We start from the raw sequence: 18557 nt of genomic DNA on the forward strand, positions 1-18557 counted from the left end.
GATGCTGGTGGCTGCCGCATGGAGGATGAGCTGCATGGAGACCACTGAGAGGGTTAACGCAGGAGTCCAGGAGAGGCATGCAGAGGGCTTGGACTAGACTGGTGGCTATAGACACGGAGGGAAGGGCTGGATTGGGCAGCTATTAGAGGGGGTAAAATAACTGGGCTTTGGGAGATGTGGGTGAGGGAAGAGTCAGCCAGGACCTGAGTTCTCAGAGTTGAGCTCCTCGGTGGGTAGTGGTGCTACCCACGAGGGAGAGAAGATGAGGAGGACCAAGTCAGGAGTGGGGGCAACCATCTAACTAATCAGGTGAACTTGGGGAGGTTACTTTGAAACCTCTGCATGCCTCAGTTTCCTTACTTCAATACTAAACGTGAGGTGATGTATGTAGAACCCAGCTCAGAGTAGGGGCTCCTGCGGATCGGGCCTTCCCGCCTTTCCCTCTGTGAGGCAGCATGGCCAGATGCTATTGTTCCCATTCTAAGGATGAGGAAGCTGAATCTCTGTAAGGCTGGAGTCTCGCCCAAAGTCACACACCGTTGGAACCAGGCTCACAGAGAGGTCGTGGGAAGAGTCTTCCCTCTGCCAGGCTGCCTTTTAACAGCAGGGCGCAGATCCCCAGAGCAGAAGGCGTTCACTCCTCAGCTGCTCAGTTATCACTGGAGGCCTGGGAGGGGGAGGGAAGAGAGGACAAAGTTCAGGTGGGGAATGCAGTGGGGGGAGGCGACAAGGGAGCGCTGGCGTGAGGGCAGGCCCCCAGTCCCTAGAGAAACAGGCAATTAAACACTAAATTCATACAGGAGCCAACTTCCAACACGCGGGATGTTCACAAGGTTTAGTTTTTACTCACATAAAGTCCAAGATGGCTGCTCTGATTGGCAGGCAGCCTCAGTCCAAGGGGAAATCTGGGCACCCAGGCTCCTTCTAATCCCAGGGCCCTGCCATCTCCTAGGCCACATGGTCACGGCAGCAAGGGAAAGAGAGGTGGATGAGGCACATCTGCTTCTTACTGTCCTCAGCCCCCATTGTTTCTGCTCACACTCATTGGCCACCCTTGATGACAAAGGAGGTGGAAATGTAGTCCAGCTGGGTGCCCAAGAAGAGAAGGAGATGAGTTTGGTGACCAGCTACTCAGGCCTGCGATAGTAGGTCAGGGCTAAGCTTGGTCGGGAGCACCCAGGCTCTGCTGGAATTTCCCCCCACAGGACAGGAGAGGACCGGCCCCAGGGGGAAGTAAGTTGAAGGAGCCAGGCTTGATCCCAGTGCACTGGCTGACCGTTGGCAAGGTCAAGGGCTATGGAAACAGCCTCTAGCCAAGACCAATGGGAAACTTGTCCTGAGTGCCTCAGGAGAGCAGGCTGTGAAGAGTTAGCGACCAAAACCCCCTGGACTGCACCTACCACAACATTTGTGGGCTGGAAGAGAGAGGAGCGTTGTGAGCTTTAATTGGGCCGCCTAGATGGGGGAAGCCTGCCTGAGAAGGGACATTTGGGCAAAGACGCAAAGATGCTGAATCATAAGGACACCTGTAGGAGGGCAACGGGAGCAGCAAGTCCCAAAGTCCTGTGGTAGGAACAGGCCTGCGGTGTTGAGGACCCCACTGCAATAATCTAGGCCCGAGATGATGGTGGTGACACGGAGTGCGGGCAAGGGGAGAAGTGGTTAGATTCTTGATCTATTTTGTATGTTTATCCTTCCTTACCTCACTTCCTTCCTGTTTTAGTTTTCTCATGAAGACACACTGAGGTGTTTCCACATCTGTGCTCTCTTCTAGACTGTAAACCCTTTGAGGGCAAGGCCTGGGCCTGTCTTCTCTCCTTACCCTCACACCTGGCCCGGGGAGGGCCCCCTGGCAGCGCCTGGCAAACAAGTCTGTGGAGAGACTGCACGTCCTCCTGAGTCATCAGATTTCATGGGGCTGAGCTGAAGCCCTGCTTGTCAGCATATTGCTCACTGATGTGGAAAGCTTTCCTGTGGTCTAGACACTCCTGACTCCAGTCTAAAGAGACCTTCTAAAGAAGGTCAGTGTATCCAATGGAAGGAGATGGGGCTTTCCTCCCTCCTGAGCTCATAGGGCTACCTGCTGGGAAGACAGCTTCACAGGTTCTATTTGGTCCTGGATGTTCCCTCCTGCTGGTTTCCCAGGAAGTGACAGGATGCACAGAGGGCTGTGCCCAGCAGGGATCCTGGGCCCCAAGCAGCCTGGCCCTGTGCTTCCATACTGCTGGGCTCTGCACCACTCGCTCACTGGCTTGCAGGTGGGGTACCCAGCGGCTTTTGGGGGGGTGCCTCGAGCTTGGTCGTGGGGTGCTCTTTCCCCACTGCCCCACAGGTTTGTTTAAGCTGGGCCCTTCTCTGCAACACCCCTGGCCGCCCCCCCCTGCGACTTGTACAGGAACCTGGCTACAACTGATGTTAATAACCCAGCAGGCTCTGGATTTGAGAGGGCTTCGAGAAGCCCTACGGCCTTAAATTCAGCGTGTTGCTGCAGGCTTCCGGCTTTCTCCAGAATCACATTCTGAGAGTCATGTGTTTCCTGTGCTCTCATGCCACAAATTAACTGCCTTTTCACTTTTCCCACAGGTTTCACCTCTCATCCTGTGTGGCAGGGGATCATGGTGTAGCGGTTACAAAACCTGTGAGCTCTGGAACCAGACAGACTCGAGTGGGCATCACAGCTCCTGCTCTTCCTAGCAAAGCCCTCTGAGCCTCAGTTTATTCATCTGTAAAATGAGCACAGTCACGGTATCTCCCCAGGAGCTTGGCTGTGAGGATTAACTGGGGTAGTGACCTAATGCCTAGACCCACGATATATGCAAGCTATAATCGTAACTCAAAGTGAGGCGGGGCTCAGGGCTGGCCAGCATCCCCGCCGGCTCCGAATCTTGCTCCTCTTTCCACCAGCCTCTTGGTCCAGTTCCACGTCAGGCCAGAGCAAACTGAGAAAGCCGTGCATGTCCTGGGCCTTTGGGGGAGTCTGTGAGTAGCTGAGCCCGTGAATGATACCTCTCCAGGTGCCAGAACCCCACAGCCCCACCCTCGCCCTGTGCCAGAGTGCTGCCTGCCAGACCCTTGTCAGCGGTTACAACCAACAACTGCCTCCCGCTGCCCGAGTTTTATCAAAAGCTCAGTTGAGAGACGTAAAGTTCATGGGGGTTATTTAAAGGCCATGCATTCCATCCATTCTTCCAGATGAGACTTATCCCTGAAGCGAGTCCGGCTCTCAGGAAGCTGAGCTGCTCTTGGACCACATGATTTAGCCGCCACAAAATCTTTATTCCGTCCCTCCCTGATGATGGGGCTTTAAGGAAAAATGGCTGGAGGAGGCCGGCTGTCGAATTTATTTTGGGATACTGCTATTGTTAGTGCTTGCTGCCCCAGGCAGTGCTCTCTGTAAGACCTAGAGGGAAATATATTTTAGGCTCCAGTTCCTGGCAAAGTGCCGCATCCTCAGAGGAATCAGTGGGCTTCTGACCTCTGGGCAACGGGACTCGTGAAACTGACCCCCATTCTCATTTTACTTATGCTGCCGGGAAGCTCAGATTCGGGGCTCAGCTTGAAGAACACTCAAGGATCTCTTGACCTGTGACACACGGAGATGACTTCTTTCCAGATGCTGAGTTCTAACAGACAGGATTGTTAGGAGTTATTATTATTATTTTGTCTGTATCTCGTCAATTGCATCAGGGCTCCAGTGTGACCGGGGTGGGAGTTTCTATTCTGGAAAGCAACGGATGGAGAGCTGGCCGGGGTGGGTGGGAGAAGCACCAGGGAGGAGGACACGAAGGGGAGGAAATGGCACAAGGTTGCCGGCGGGGGGGACGTGTCCCTTTCTAGGCCACCGTGGAGGTGAGGGAGATCTGGCCTCCCTGAACCAGAGGGTTAGAAGAGAGATTTTTCCATGACTTTAAGAAGAGAACTGCAGCCCTTGCTCAATTTGAACTTCTCCCTGCAGCCCGCTCTGGCTTTCTGGGTATTTCTGTGATGTTGTGAAACACCGAAACTTGCAGTGTCTCCTTTCTCTTCCTCTTCCCCCCCCCCCCACCCCCCCCCCCCGCCCCGGGCCCTGCCACCGTCTTTTCCCTTTCCCTTCCTCGTGCCCTCCAGTGACCACTGCCCTCCATCCCTCTGGTCCCTCCCGTCCCTCCGCGGGCCCTATTGTGGCTGTGCGGCAGGAGCAAACAGAGGAGGTGAGCGCTTCGGACCCCTGCAGGAAGGTGAGCACCAACTGAATGCTCTACTCCGAGCCACACATTTAGGAACCAACGTGACCGCCATTTATCTGGTGCTGGTGGCACATTTCCCACGCTGTCCTGGCCAGGCCCCCTCACCACCCGTTTGTCTGTCTACCCAGGGCAGGCTTCTCAGCCCCCGTGCTATTGATATTGGGGGGCCAGACACTTTTTTGCTGTGGGGCCCATCCTGTGCCTTGTAGGGTAGTTTGCAGCATCCTTGGCTTCTACCCGCTGGTTGCCAGGAGGACCCGCCCCGTGACGATCAAAAAGGTCTCCAGACATTGCCAAATGTCCCCTGGTGGAGGTGTCGGGCACCGTCCCCAGGCTGGGAACAGCCGTCCCTTCTGCCATTCCTCACTGACATCGGTCCCGAACAGAAACTTGTCTGGCGTCGGAACCGGGTCTCCAGTTTGTGTTTCTTCTTGCAGCTCTGTTCACCGCCTGCTCACCTTCCGTGCCCGCTTTTCTCTTGGGGTTACCATCTGCTTCCGACGAGTGGAGGGCAGCCCTCGTGCGTTCTAGATATCAGTGCCACGTTGGTCCGGGCTCGTGCGGCCTTCTCCCTTTCTGTCGGCCGTCACCGAGCAGGTGAGGACCCGCAGGCCCAGAGTGTACGATGTTAGTGTGTGGCAGAGCCAGGACCCTAGCCCAGGCCTCTGGCCCCAGAGCCCAGGCTCTTGACCCCTGGCCTCCAGCCATGACCCTTCCTTCCAAATATGCCTCTGCAGGAAGGCAGACAAGATCAGGCACTAAAGCCCAGAGAGGGGAGTGGGGCGGCTCCCTGGAGGTCACGCAGCACCACCTGGATCACTTTGATGGGATGCCGGGTGTCTTGGGAGTTGGATTTGGCCTTTATTCTGGTCTAGAAATGCCCAAGTGATGTTGCTTAAACGTCTGGCAGGAGCCCCTGGCTCTGGTGAGTGGAGGAGGCGCAGGGAGGGCCCTTTGCGAGCCCTGCCCCGGGAGAGGATGTGCAGGGCTCACAGACTCGGAATGGGCCAATTTCTGGCCGTGCACTTTCTGTCCTGGGACTCTATGGGCAGTGATGCCCTCCGTGCCCTGGGCGCTGGCGGAAGAGCGCTTCTTACCAGGCCCAGCGGATGATTGATGAAGGGGGAACAGGGGGCACCATGGAGGGGCTTTGTTCCCTAAATGCCATTCACATGACTCTCTGACCTCAGGGCTCTTCCCCTTTCTCTTGTCTTTTTCTCCTTCACTGCATTCGGCTCTGCTACAGTTTCCCTTCTCTGTTTTTCTTTTCTCAATCCACACAAAGCCCTCAGAGGGCTGGAGCGGCCCCCCGGGCCTCCTGCCTCTGGCTGAGGTTGGTTTCCAGTTTCTGGGCTGCGGTCCTGGGGCCGCGTGCCCTGGAGTGCATGGGGAGGCCTCGAGGGCCTGGGAGGGAGCCGGCAGGCACTTCTGGCTTAGAGCCTCATCTTCAGTTTCTAGAAGACTTGTCCGCAATGGTTCTAAACTCTGACTGCTCAGTCAGAATCACCTGGGTAACTTTCCAAACAGATGGATAACCAGGCCCCGACCTGAGATTCTGATCTCGTTGTTTTGGAGTGCGGCCCGGGGATTGATAGGATGTAAAATCTCCCCAGATGATTCTGATACCAATCAGAGTGGCCAGGAGTGAAAGCCAGCCACTGTTACTGAGGGCCAAGTGTCACAGAGAGAACAGGGGATGCAGTTTAGGAGAGCTGGGTCTGGGTCAGACAGCCCTCGGCTAGCCGTGTGTCCCTGGGCAAAGCCCCTTCTCTCTCGGGCAGGAGCACCCCAAGGAGAGATGACAGATCGGTGGAATTTTAGACTCGGAAGGGTCCTGGAAAACCGGCCAATCCATCCTTTTGTTCTAGAAACCCGAAGCCTGTGTGTGTGGACGTGTGTGGACGGTGTGTAAGTGGACAGCCCGGGGTCGCACAGGGCTCCGGAGGGTCAGGCCTGCAGGCCAGGCTTTGGGCTGTCTCCTCCTCTGCCGGGCCCCTCAGGGAGTTCTCTCTAGATTAGACCGTTGGGGAAATTGTGTCCCTGGGAGCAAGTACCAGGGGGTCTCCCCACTGTTTCCTGGGGGAGGAGGCTGGCCTTCCAGAGCCTGGGAGGGGGAAAGCTATGGCTAGAGCCAAAGGGTGTTGCTCTCAGTCTCGATCTGCAAGAGAACTTTTGCAGAGCTGCTGACTTCTTGCAGCTGTTTTACAGGGCCTGTGGACTGAAAGGGGAAGTTTGGCTGCATTTAGAAAGTTGTCCACAAAGAGGAATGGCGGGGGTGGGGGTGAGGAGGGTGGCTGGGTTGCAGAGCACAAGGAGGAGGAAGGTGGGTGATCTGGGAGAGATGCCAGCAGGGGCCTGAAGACAAGGGTTTGATTTGGGCCCACATGTTGTCACTCTGGAAGCTCTTGGGGTTGGGGGGGGGGATTGGGGATAAAGCGAAGGAGACAGAAAAAGAAAAGAAAAGAAAAGGAGGGGGCGGGGAGAATGAGTTCCCAGCCTGGCTCTTTCTTGGATTGGAAGCAAATACTGAGTGTGCTGGGAGCGTGGCCAGTCCTGCCCCAAAGGCCCAGTGAGTGGTTTCCTCTAAAGCGGTACAGGGAGATGGTGAGACGTGCAGAGACAGAAGGAGAAGCTTTGTCAAGATGACCCAGCCCCACAGTGGGGGATGTTGAAGGAAGAGCTCCCCATTCCCCACAAGGTGCACAGAGATCTCTCCGGGCAGCTTGAGCTGTTCTGTCCCTAATGCATCTAACCCTTCTCTGGACTGACCTGGGGCTCAGGCCCTGGGGTAGCAGGAGGAACAATACACCCCAAGGCTCCTAGCCGTGGGGTTGTACTTCTGGAAGGGTTCCACAGACCCGATTGAAGATGCCCATGCCTCAGTTTTCTGTTCCTGCTAGCAGTCCCACTGCCCCGTAACGAGTGTCCTGGCCCCAGGTACCAAGGAGAAAAATGGAGCTCCTGACGACCATTCTGGTCACCCTCTCTCTGCCCCCACCAAGCCCGCTGTTCCCCCTCACTCTCTGGGTGAGCACCGGCTGCTACACTCTGCTGCCCCCATACTGAGCCTTGTCCATATGTGTATGTGAGGACGAAGTCAGGGGGAGGGGGTGGGAGGGCTACCACTTTGGTCCCAAGGTCTCTTACAGAAGGTCGTGCCCCCTCTGGAAATGTGCTGAGCAAAGCTTCTTGTCCCAAGGGACTCCCCCAACGGGACCATGAGAGAGGACTCAGCAGCAGAGACTAACTGTCCTAACACTGACCGTGTCACATGGGCCACAGAGACGGTACCACTGCCTTTCTCAGGGACACGGTAGAGTCAGCACCCAGAGGGACCTGCTCTGAGGATGGGCAGAGAGGGGAAAGTTGGGGGCTGCCTAGGTCACAGGGTCCCCTGGGGAAACTCTGCTGCCCTGACGGTGAGCATCCGAGGCCAGAAGTACAACTCTCAAAGGAGCTTGCTCAGGATGCCCTTGGCACGGCAGGCAAGTCGACTCAGCTCAACGAGACTCTGTGTTAGTGAGTGTTTAATGGGTGTCTACTGAGCACCAAATTTGGGCCATCCGCTGTGCTAAGTGCTGGGCATGTATGAGAGGGCAAACCAGACATAGTCCCTGGCACAGTCACCCGAGAAGGGCCCATGTGGGTCTGTGTTCCTGCCAAGCCCGTGAGGGTACCCACGGGGGGAAGGGGGAGGAGGCCGGCCCTGCCCCGTGCGATCTCAGTGGAGAGAAGAGACGAGACTCACAGAGAACCAGGTACCATTTAGGCAGATACATTCCTGGCTCTGCTGACCACACGTTGCAGTGGACATGGCCAGGTTCGGGCCGTGTATGTCTGTAAGTGCTCTGAGCGGACCCTACGAGCAGCCCCGCTGGGGCTGAGGCACTTTCCAAGCTTTGTGGAAGGATGGAAGAATCTGATTAGGGCGGCCTGACTGCTAACCTTGAAAAAAAAAAAATCACATGAGTGTGCCGGCCTGGGAAGTCTGTTTGGACTCGACCAGCTTTCCTGGCTCCTTCTTTCCATTGGCCGGCCCCTCACTTTCTCCTTCTCCCAGTTCACTCAGAGCTAGAAACCTTCCATGGCAAATGGGCGGACGCCAGGTTTGGTTGAATGCTTACCGTCCACAAAGCCTGGTGCTAGCTGCAGGAGGATTATAAACAGCCCAGGCCTTACCCTTAAAGACCTTTCAAATCAACTTGGATTCACAAACTGCTGTAACAGAAGATAGTGAAGGCTGCTTATAATGCGCCTGCGTGGGAGGAGGGGCCCACAGGAGACTTGACACCCAGCACTGGGTGTAGAGTTTGGAACATGGACACTGTGCTGTGTGGGCACACGCATGTGCCCGCACGCACTTCCTGTTGCTTGTTTTTAAATCTCAAACTTCAGAGAAATTGTAAGAGTATTACAAGTAATTTCTGTAAGCCTTTTCTTTTTTCTTTTTTTTTTTTTTTAAAGATTTTATTTATTTATTTGAGAGAGAGAGAGAATGAGAGAGAGCGCATGAGAGGCGGGAGGGTCAGAGGGAGAAGCAGACCCCCCGCCGAGCAGGGAGCCCAATGCGGGACTCGATCCCGGGACTCCAGGATCATGACCTGAGCCGAAGGCAGTCGCTTAACCAACTGAGCCACCCAGGCGCCCTGTAAGCCTTTTCTAAGATTCACCAATTATTTACATTTTGTGGAATCATCTAAGAACAAGTTAGAGACATTTTTGCTCCTTTGCCCTTAAATACTTCAGTGTGTATTTGAAGGACATTGTTTGATGTCGTGTGGTTCCCTTATGGCTGAGCCTTCCTCTTATTTCCAGATCCCATCGGATCACTCTATACCCTAAATAAAGCTTACTTAATGGCAGACGACTAGCCTCTTTTTCTGCTTGATGCCCTGCTGGCCGTCTGGCCGGTGGGGGCCGCCTCGGTCACAGGGTCCCCCACGGAAGCTCTACTGTGGCTTTGGTGGCCATCCCTGAATCGAGCTGCAACCAGACAGCTGATCTGTCCCCTTAGAGGCCTGGTCAGGCCTTGGCTGAATGGCTCTCTTCCCCTTCACTTTGTTTTTGAGTTTTCTGTACATTCTCCCGCCCACAGATACAAATGTTGCAGGACACTGGCTTTCTAGTGTGCAGCGCGGCCTGGCGGAAGTGGAGAGAGCTTGGTTGGGCACCCTCTCAGGCCTTGGGTGCCCTCCTGGGCTCCTCTGCAAATCCAGCGAGGCTTCCTTTCCCTCATTTGCAGGAGGACGCTCTACGGCCTGGTCTGGCTCTGAGGCCCTCAGGCTGAGGGAACATTTTCCAGAGTACAGCCGAGGGACAGAACGTCTCCATGAGATGGGCTGGGATGGGCAGGGCTCTGGAAAGGCCCCTGCTTGTTCTGGGAGCTGTTCAGGATGCTGAGGTTTTGGGAATCCACGGTGGCTCTTCATGACTGCTCCTAGCTTTGGGAGGAGGAATGAACAGGGGCCCGTTTCTTGGGTTTCAGTGGCAAAGGTGAAGCCCAGCACTGCTGAGCTGGGACCAGGCCCTCTGCGGGGCCTGCGAAGGGCACTGCGCTTTGAAGGGGAACACAGCCTAAGGGACTGGCCCCTGGAGTCATGAGAAGCTGCTCACATCCAGTGAGCCTTGGCTGGAGCTCTACCGGCCCTGGGCCTGGACACAAAACTAATGTGATCTCTGGACCTGCATTCAAGCGTGCCTCTGATGGAGCGGGTCCGAGAAAACCCAGTGAACCCACGAAACAGAACATGCTAGGGGCATTTAATGAGGCAGATCTGTCCCACGCAAGGAGAAGCCGGGGAAGGGAGAGAACAGAACAGGCCTGCCCAGTCAAGAACCGCTCTGGGGAGGAGGGGAAGCCTCCCTTTCCAGCTGCCTCTCCCTTCTGTTCTGCTTTTGCACACAACCAGCACACCGAGTCCCAGCTCTGTTCTGTCATCGCGGGCAAGCCAGTTTGCCTCCTTGGGCCTGTTTCCTCCTCTGTGCAATGGGAAGTGGGGCCCTTGCACCATCTCGCTGGGGCAGGGTGAGAGGGGATCCAGTGTGGGTGGGCTTCAGAGGGGCTGGGAGACTTAGGAAAAGAAGCCCCCATGCCCCCCCCAGATTTTGAGAGCCTGCTTCTGCATAGGTGTTGTTTGGAATAAGCTCCCCAGTGGTCCTTGGAGCAGAAGCCAGGTGACTATGGGGTCTTCACATCCCCCCAGTCCCTGACTTCACCCCAGGCTCCGCAGACGGAGACCCAGGCCTTTATCCGTTGACTCATTTTGCCTGTTGTCCCAGAGGCCTGGTACAGGGGGGGGGCCCCCGGCCTCCCCCCCCCCCCCCCCCCCCCCCCGCCCCGGCCCGCCAGCGACCAGCCCCTCCCACTCGGGAGACGTGCCATGCTCAGGGGGGCCTGAATGCACCCCCTTTCTCCTTCCCTAAGAACTAGCCTCAATGCGCCCATTACCATTTCCATGGCGCTCTCCTCCAGGGCCCCATGGAAATCACGAGGCTTTCTGAGGACTTGTGCAGACTGCAGAAAAGACCCCGGGCCCCCTGCCCACCCCGGGGCTCGCTGGCCGGCTCTAATCCCGCTCGCTCAGGGCGCAGAGACAGAGCTCCCTCTCTCCTCGCGGCCTGGCCGCTCACTCTCCCACAGAGCTGACGTTTCTCTGCGGCCCAGCTGGCTGCAGTTTCTAGAAGTAACAATATCCTCGGGGGGAGGAGCGGCGGGGTGAATGGGCGCCTTTGTCCGGGGCCCTGTGAAGCCCCATTAATTATGCGCTGCGGAGCGCGGGCAGCGCGGAGGCCCGGCCCCCGGCGGCTCAAAGGCCGGGGCTTGGGAGCGCGGCCCCGGCTCCGCGCCGCCGCACAAAGGGCTGAGAATGAGAAAACCGCCAATTACCCCGCATTTTGTATTTGCCCTTGTTTCGCTGACACTGTGGACGGCCCTCCCCGGGCGGCTGCACTTTGAGGGTTTTCAAGCCCTTTCTTGGTTACCAGGGGCGACTGGGCAGAGGGCTGGGGGCTGGGGGAGAGCGGGAGACTTGGGTGGGATCGTGGGCGTCTGGGGACGCCTGGGGGGGGGGGAGTCGCCCCTGGGGGCATGGGTCTCCAATCTAACGCTCTGGCCAAAGCTGGAGGCTGTGGAGAATGCAGATTCCAGGGCCTCGCTCCAGAGGACTCCCCGACGTCGGTCTGGGGTGCCCAGGCTGCATTTTAACAGGCAGTGCAGATGATCTGGTTTTTTAAAAAATTAAAGTAGAACAGTGAAGTGTCCAGATCTTACGCGTGCGGGTTCATGCGTTTTGACAAACGTATACATCTGTGTAACCTACATCCTATGATAATAGAGAGCAATTCTATCATTCGAGAAATTTCCATAGATCCTCTTTCCGGCCACCTTCCCCCCCTCCCCCGCACCCGTCTCAGGCCCCAAGGGACCAGTTCTGACTTTTCTCTTCATGTTAAGTTCCACCTGTTTGGAGACTGTGCTAAGTGGAGTCATATGGCATTCACTCTTGTTTCTGACTTCTCACTCAGCCTAAATGTTTTTGAGTCCACCCATGTTGCCTGTATCAGTAGTTGGGTTTCTTCGGATTTATCCGTTCACCTGTTGATGGACTGCTTCCAGTTTGGGGTTGTTACAAATAAAGCTGCTATGATCATTTTGTACGAGTCAAGTCCCTTTTGCAGACATATGTTTTATGTCTTTGGGGTAAATCTCTAGGAGTGGAATTGGGGTCATAGGGAAGGGATTTAGCTTTAGTGGATACTACCAAACGGCTTTCTAAAGTGGGTATACAATTTTGCATCCCCACCAACAAAGTCTGAGAGCTCTAGTTGCTCTCCTTCCCAGTCAGCACTTGGTGTTGCCTATCTTTTTTATCTGGGCCCTTCTAGTGAATGTGTGGTGATAGCTCGTGGTAGTTTTCAAGCCAGGTGATTCTAATTGCCGATCTCCAAAGACCACACTTGGGGAAAACTCCTGTCTAGTGCAATTCTTGCCCTTGCCTGCAAGTTCCAGCAGGGTAAATGACCTCCCCCAAGGCCCATTGCTCGTTGGACAGAGACTGGATGATTACATGGGACTCCTGACTACCAAACAAGTGCTTTCTCCTTGATATGATGCTGTCCCATTGGCTTACGTCTAGTGGGCCTGTGCACATGTGTTTCTGAGTGTGTGTGTGTGTGAAGTGTGGGTCTTGCTCTGCCCAGGACTATTCAGAATGGATCTGGAAAGGGATGGATCTGGAAGGGGATTTCTTTTCTTTCCTTCTCTCTTTCCTTCTTTCTTTCTTTCTCTCTCTCTCTTTCTTTCTTTCTTTCTTTCTTTCTTTCTTTCTTTCTTTCTTTCTTCTTTCTTTCTTTCTTTCTTTCTTTCTTTCTTTCTTTCTTTTTCTTTTTCTTTCTCTTTCTTTCTTTTTTTAGGTTTATTTATTTTTTAGTAATCTCTACACCCAATGTGGGGCTCGAACTCGCAAGCACGAGATCAAGAGTCCCATGCTCAGGGCACCTGGGTGGCTCAGTTGTTAAGCATCTGCCTTCAGCTCAGGTCATGATCTCAGGGCCCTGGGATCGAGCCCCGCATCAGGCTCCCTGCTCCTCCCCCTCCCTCTCCCACTCCCCCTGCTTGTGTTCCCTCTCTCGCTGTGTCCCTCTGTCAAATAAATAAAATATTAAAAAAAAAAAAAGAGTCCCATGCTCCTCTGACTGAGCCAGCCAGGTGCTCCTGGAAGGACATTTCTGAAGAGTCTCTGCTACCCAAGCAGCAGCATCCACAGGACTCTGGAGCCAAGAGATTGGGCTTGGCCAGGTAGGTGTGGACACATGCACACATAGGCACAAGGGTAGGGGCTGGTGTCTAGCTGTCCTTGACACTTACTTCAAGGGTGCAGACCAATCCTGAGAGTCCCTTTGCTTTAGTCACCCATAGAGAGCCTTAGATATTTTCTGATGAAGCACAGAGGGGGTGCTGGGTGACGGGAATGAGGGGGCAGGAGTCCTGGGCTTCCAAAATGCTCCTTTGTAAGCATTCTCCTAAGTGGGGTTTTAAGACCCTCCAGCACCTGGCCTGACCTATCCTTGTAGCCTCGTATCTGGCTGCCTCCATTTCACATATTATACTCCAGTGATATTGGATGCCTACCCATTCATTGCTCACCCTCCACCTTATCAATACATACCATGGTGATTGTATTCTCCAAAGGTGGCCGCACCAAAATGTATATCCCATCCCACATGCTCTTCTTGCAAGATGATTGACTTCCCTCTCACTGAGCCGGGGAGGGGGGGGTCTGTTTCCTCTCATTGAATCTGGGCCAGGCAGTTGTGACGGCTCTGGCCAACAGAGTATGGCAGAAGGGATGCTTTGGGATGCTGAGTCATATAACTTCCACCTGGCTCTCTCTCTTTTGGGGGATGCTCACTCCAGGAACCCAGTCACCGTGCTATATAAGAAGCCCACACCAGCCCGCCCAGAGAGACCAATGGGAAAACCACATGGAGAGGCACTGAGGACCCAACCTGCAGTCAGCACCAGCCACCAGATTTGTGAGTGAATGAGCCTTCAGCGATTCCAAAGCCCTGACATGGATGCTTCCAGCTGAGGCCCCAGATGACCCAGGGCAGAGACAAGCTCTTCCTGCTGTGTCCTGTCCGGATTCCTGACCCGGAGACTCTGCAAACATAATAAAGTGGTTGTTTGATGTATAGCCACGATAACTGGAAGCAGGCAGTACTGGTATTCCTTGTATCCTCTCGATCTTATTTCATAATCCCCTCGCCCAGCTCCCGATTCTCAATTTACCTCTTTTCTTTCAGCGGGAGACAGCTTGGATGTCGCCTCATCTAGGAGCCCCCTGGCCTCCCTCTGAGCTGTGCTGGGATTTCCTCCTCAGCACCCCAAGTATCTGCTTGTTTTTGTCTTCTCTGTGCCATCCTATGACTCCATGTCTGGGTGTCTGCATCCCCCATAAATGGCTTCCTAAGAGCTGGAACAGCATGTATTTTCTCTCTGGACTTCTAAGAGCCTGGCACCGAAGCGTTTGCTGAAAGATGGCATGTCCCTGAAACAGAGGGAGCAGGCCTGAATTAAGGAAATCGCTATTCTGCTTCCCACTCCCTGCCCTCCTTTCTTGAGGGCCAGGCCTCGAGCAAGAGAGACAGAAAGGACAAGAGACGGTCCTTTCCTTCCGGAGGATGTCTGCTTAATGAGGGAGAGAGTAATAGGAAGACTAGAAGAGACTAGTGTATGATTAGATGAGATTCACAGTCCTCAGAATGGGGAGAGACCTGCATGGAATGGGGTGGTCAGGGCAGGCTTCCTGGAGGGGGCAAGGCCTTGGATGTAAGAGCAGAGCTCTGAAATGAGTCCTCCTTTGATAGGACTCTCGGCTGGCTTTCCCCCACCTCCACTCGCCGGGGCCCCAGCAGAAGTGGGGTGTGTGTGTGTGTGTGTGTGTGTGTGTGTGTGTGTGTGTACCTGCATGCACACGTGCATTGACACTTCTCTCTCCAGGGATAGTGTCTTGAGGACAAGCCCGGTCCTAACCATTTCCTCAGTTTGCTCCTCTCTCCTCCACCTCACTGGAGGAATGGGATAAGTGCAAAAGGGTGAATGCCCTTGCAGCTAGATGAACACCCGACGATATGCGTGGACCTTAAAAGTGTAGTGCTGGCTGAGAAAGCAAGAAACAGAATAAAATCTCCGACACCGTGTCATTTATGTGAACTGGAAATACACAGTGCCTGTTTGGGGGGGCAGGTGTGCACATCCGTGGAGGTGGGTGACTGTGGCCTCTGGGCTCCGTGGAGGCAGGGGAGCCGGGCTGGAGCCATGGCCAGTCCAGCCGTAGAAGCTGCAGGATTTGCAAGCTGTTCTGTTTCGCAAGCCATGGGGCATGTGGAGCCTCAAGGACAACACATTTCTCAAAATCTACCAAAATCTGCCGTCAGCGGTGGCTATTACAGAGGTGGGTTTGAACCCCAAATCGCAAAATGGGAAGCAGCATTAATACTGAGCATAAGCCTACTGGCAATAAAGGAAAAATGTGATGCTCATTGACAAATGATGCTTTTAAATTTAAATGATTCCCCCAGACAAGGGAGGATCTCTTTAGATAGCGGCCCCAATCAATAAAGCTAAAGATTTACTAGAAGGTCAAGCTAAAAAATGAAGTAAATGTATGATGACTTTTAAGTTCTTATTCGTTTATGGATATGAGTACCAGCCTTTTACAATAAAGTGCCTCAAAGCTAAAACAACAACAATAACAACCCTAAACTAAAACTAAACTAAAAATGAAACCCTAAACTAAAAATCATGTACACATGTATGCTTTAGAGGAACACATACAAACACATTACTGTGGTTGCCTTAAGGGGTGGGGTGCACTGGGGTAGTGAGCAAGGATCAGAGGGATAAAATAAAACAAGAGAGGGCCTTTGTGCAGAAGGAACAGTGATGAGAGTATGCCGTTGAGAGAATGATCGCTTAACTTGTGCACCTGAGGTCCAGACAGAACGAAAAGTCAAAGCCAAAATCACTACTGGAAATGATACTCCCAACTTTAAGATGGCACTCATATCTGCACGGGCAGGAGGGAGCAGGACTATGGGCAAGGATTTAGCTGTAGCTGTAAGGTGTTATTTCTTTAAAAAAAGATAAGGAAACTGAAGCAAAATAGCAAACCATTAACGTCTGTTGAAACTGGGGAGTGGCTACGTGGGTTTCTGTTCAATTATTATTATTATTATTATTATTATTATTATTTTAAGTAAGCGCTATGCTCAAGGTGGAGCTTGAACTCATGACCCGAGATCAGGAGTCCCATGCTCTAATGACTGAGCCAGCCAGTAACACTCCATTTGATTTTATGTATGTATGTATGTACGTATGTATGTATGTATCCATGTATGTAGGCTCCATGCCCAACACGGGGCTTGAACTCACAACCCTGAGATCAAGACCTGAGCTGAGATCAAGAGTCAGCCGCTTACTGAACCACCCAGGCACCCCCATTCAATTATCTTTAAATGTGTGATAATTAAAAAAAATACTTTTAAGAGGTTGTTGAGCAAGACACTGCAAGATAATTTTGTGACTTTTGCCTAGACTGGCCTCTGAATAGTTTTATAATGCTGAATATCTGCTCTGGTCTGCCAGTGACCCAAGTCCCAATAAGGAGAAGAACATGAAGAACTGACTTGAGAAGCTAAAAGCACTCATAAATAAGATCTTTAGTGAATGGAGAAGGTCATTGCCTGCTATGTAGGGAGTGAACGGCCACAGGAATTTTTTTTCTGAATGGTTGGATTGATCAGCCATTGACTGCCTTGAGGATGGCAAATCCTAGCTAGTCATTGTACAGAACTTCTACAAGCGACTCTGGGAGGGCTGCCTGGCTCAAAGTTAAGAGCCTGGGCTCTGGGAACCCCCTAATACAGTGAGGAGCTCAGCAACTCAATCTATGGTATAGACTATTCTCAATGATTCTTCCCACCCCTGGTCACAGCTGATGGGTATGGAGGGAACAGCTAAATCCAGCTGGATCAATCAGATTCTTTCTGTCAAGATTCTGGGATTTTGAACCAAGAGGTAGAGACTGGCCGCTGTGGGGATGGGGCTGCTTTAATGGAAGTGTTCTAAGGAGGTGGTTCATTGACTCCAGATGCTTAGGTCCTTGGAACTGTCCTGCCTCTGGCCTTTCCTGAGGCTAAGTTGTTCAATCCTTTCTTGAAATTTAATAAATTTATTATTATTATTTGCCAGGGTTGATTTCTATCACTTGTCCTATGGAGTAGGTTAATATAATATTTTATTATATCTTCCAGCTGTCCCCTAGTTCTGCTTCTAATACATATGGTATCTTTGTTACCTTAGAAAAAGGTGTCCCTCTGGACAGACAAATTAGAAAAAGCTGTTATTTCCTCCAGGCAGATACAGTCCCTCACCAAGGGGAAATGTTGGGCCAGTGGAATGTGGGGCTGGGTAACAAGGCCGCTTGGTGCAGTGCCCAGACTACATTACCATTCATGGCAGCCCTACCTGCCCACCATTTGTATCCTGGCTGATTTGTCCTCTGCACCAAGGTGTCATTCAGAATATGAAGCATTACTTCAGATAAGATTTATTGGAAATGTGGGTCAATCATGCAAGCCCTATTTAGGACTTTAATGCTCGTGACCAAAAATATAATTTTTAATCTTTGTGTGTTGAAATCTGTAGAAAGTCAAGCCTTAAAGGAAATTTAAGAAAACTCCGTGGCCTGGTAAAGTCAACAGAAGCCTCATCTTCTTTGATGAGCGATCTGCAGGTTTCCACCAAACAGCTCGGCAGACATTCTTGAAATGTCAAGGGGCACTCCTCTTTCCCCCATGGGAACACACTTAGCAAGATCAAGTGCACAAGAGTGAGTAGACAAGGAGGTGTCTACAGCTGTGGTGAGAGTGACATGGGAACCACACCAAGGCACTGGTGGCCACGGGGAAGCCAGCCATCACAGGGAGGAGAAAATGCCTTGAGAAGAGGCTGCTCCAGCTCTGATTGGTTCATTCATTTTACATCCGGCAGCCCCTGTGTCTAATACGAGTCCCACTCCCCTTCTGAGAGCAAGCTGAGTATAGAGAAGCAAGTCGGGAACTTTCCCAGGACAGAGCGCCTACCCACTCCTGGAGCCTGCGCCATCAGCTGCCATGTCTACCAGTGCTGCAGGCGGTGTAGACTAGTTAAGGATGTGAGTCTGGAAGCAGGATGCCTGGGTTCAAACCTCAACTCTGTCACTTTCCAGCTGTGTGACCTTAGACATGTTACTCAACCTCTTGATGATGGTTTCAAAACATGTCCATAGTCCTTTGATGAGCCACTTCTTAATGCCCAGAGAGTCATGTTGATGATGTCCATCTGCAGGAATAGAATTTGGAAGCCGGAGCCCTGCCTCCATGCCCTCAGGGGAGACAGAGAGCAGAGGATTGAGAGCCTGCACCAGAGGGAGAGGAGCCTACGTCCCTGCCCCTTGAACCTGGGTAGAGATTTGGGAGCGCCTCGACAAACAGACTGCAGCAAAAGTGACACGTGTAATTTCCAGGGCTACGTTAGAAAAGACCATGCAGCTTCTGATGGCTCCTTTTGGGACACTCAGGCTGGGAGCCTTCAGGGACCATAAGTGAAATCCACCCTGAGGTTGCTTGTGGAAAGACTTCATGCACACAGAGAGATGCTCGAGGAGCCCCAGAAGTGCCTGAAAACTCATGGAGAGGTCCTGAGCGAGAGCTGCCTGGCTTATTTTCAGTCAACCCCCAAATTCATGAGCAAAATAAATGCTTGTTATTAGTTTGGGGTCATTGTTT

General features: G+C 53.0%; 1 pseudogene; it reads left to right on the top strand.

The window, feature by feature from the left end:
• The first annotated feature begins 4107 nt into the window (after positions 1-4107).
• LOC118008199 lies at positions 4108-15908 on the top strand (annotated as a pseudogene).
• The last annotated feature ends 2649 nt before the right edge of the window (positions 15909-18557 follow it).

Source organism: Mirounga leonina, unplaced genomic scaffold (assembly GCF_011800145.1).
Source record: "Mirounga leonina isolate KUSES-001 unplaced genomic scaffold, KU_Mleo_1.0 Mir_125, whole genome shotgun sequence".
NCBI classification, from domain to species: Eukaryota; Metazoa; Chordata; class Mammalia; order Carnivora; family Phocidae; genus Mirounga; species Mirounga leonina.